The 1,620-nt window shown below is 40.1% G+C and overlaps 1 non-coding gene across 1 annotated transcript; it reads left to right on the forward strand.

Moving 5' to 3' along the window:
• The first annotated feature begins 743 nt into the window (after positions 1-743).
• Positions 744-872, forward strand: LOC138094182 (small nucleolar RNA ACA64). Its single transcript, XR_011146218.1, has one exon. It is a non-coding gene; the product is annotated as a small nucleolar RNA ACA64 (small nucleolar RNA).
• The last annotated feature ends 748 nt before the right edge of the window (positions 873-1,620 follow it).

The raw sequence follows: 1,620 nt of genomic DNA on the forward strand, positions 1-1,620 counted from the left end.
GAAGAGGTGGGAAACGGGCATTGCCCTTGACTTGCTGCCTCACCCAGGGCCATGCCCACTTCTTGGGGACAACCTGCAACCAACAGCTGACCTATGCAAAGAGTAAAGCTTGAGTTCAAATCAGAAGGGCTCCCCCAGCTCCAGAGTTCCTCACGGAATCAGGCCAAGACTGCCTTCATCCGTGTTGACCCGGAGGGAACACCCCAATAAACTGCTCCCACACAAATCTCGTGTTAGAGTCTGTTTCCCAGAAGGCCTGACCTGCAACCCTTATTCAAGAAATCCTTTCCTGATACTCTTACAGTTTCTTTTTTCATTTTATATTTTATCTTTAGATTTTTTAAAATATATTTAGAGTTTACTTTTATATAATATGGGGATCTGATTGTATTTCTCTCCTTGCAGTGAGAAAATTTCTCAGTGCCATTTATTAACACTAATACTCCATCATTTCTTCTGATTTTATTTCTCTATCGTATAAGAAATTCTCGTTTATATACAGATCTGTTTCTTGATTTTCTACCCTGCCCTCTTGGCTTAAAGAGTTGATCCTGTGACACTGTTTCAATTGCTTTGGCTTATTTTCCAAAATTGTCTTTTTATAACTCACCAAATATATTCCAGAATTATTTTATTGATTTACCTCCAAAAAATCTTTCTAAAACTGTTTTCCAAATCACACTGCACTTACAGATTAATTTTGGAGGAATTAAATCTTTAAAGTGTTAAATCATCTCATTGGCATTGGTTGAAAATTACCTGTGACTTTGGTCACAGGTGAGATTCCTTGCCCAGAGCCACCAGGGCCTCAGCTCACTGTTTGCTCCTCCTTGTGGGGGAGGTTGGGGGGGGGAACCCAGGCTCTGACACGCACCTCTGCTCTGGGCTGCCTGCGGCTGCTGGCGTGTTCTAAATTCTGGTATCTGACCCCTGACCTGTCTTCTACCCACAGGACACCTGGATGCTCAGAGTCTGAGTCCTATACCACCAGACCTGTGGGAAGAAAGGGGATCTGCTCTTGTTATTTTTTTTTATTGGAGTATAATCGCTTTACAATGTCGTGGTAGTTTCTGCTATACAAAGAAGTGAATTTGCTATATCTATATCCCCCTGCCCTCTTGAGCTTCCCTCCCAACCTCCCTTTCTCTCATCTTTCAATAAAGCTGTTGATCTAAAAAAAAAAGTTAAATTATCTCATTATTAGCATGGTGTGTTGCTTCATTTATTCAGGTGTTCTTAATATTTGCTAATCAAGCCATACAATTTTTCCATAATTATTTTTATATTTTTTTAGATTAATTTTTTTATATTGTATGGGATTCCTTGGTGGCTGAGCAGTAAGGAATCCACTTGCAATTCAGGATACCCTTGTTCAATTCCTGGGTCAGGAAGATCCTGTGAAGAAGAAAATGGCAACCCACTCCAGTATTCTTGCCTGAAAAATCCCATGGACAGAGGAGCCTGTGGGCTACTGTTCATGGGGTCACAAAGAGTCAGACACTACTGACTAACTAAACACAAGCTACTTCACATTGCTTAATAAGTTATTTTCTTTTAAAACCAGCTAGATACACTTTCTGAAGTATGAAGAACTCTGACAGTTACATATCACATTTATTT

The sequence above is a fragment of the Capricornis sumatraensis genome, chromosome 17 (genome assembly GCF_032405125.1).
Source record: "Capricornis sumatraensis isolate serow.1 chromosome 17, serow.2, whole genome shotgun sequence".
Classification (NCBI taxonomy): Eukaryota; Metazoa; Chordata; class Mammalia; order Artiodactyla; family Bovidae; genus Capricornis; species Capricornis sumatraensis.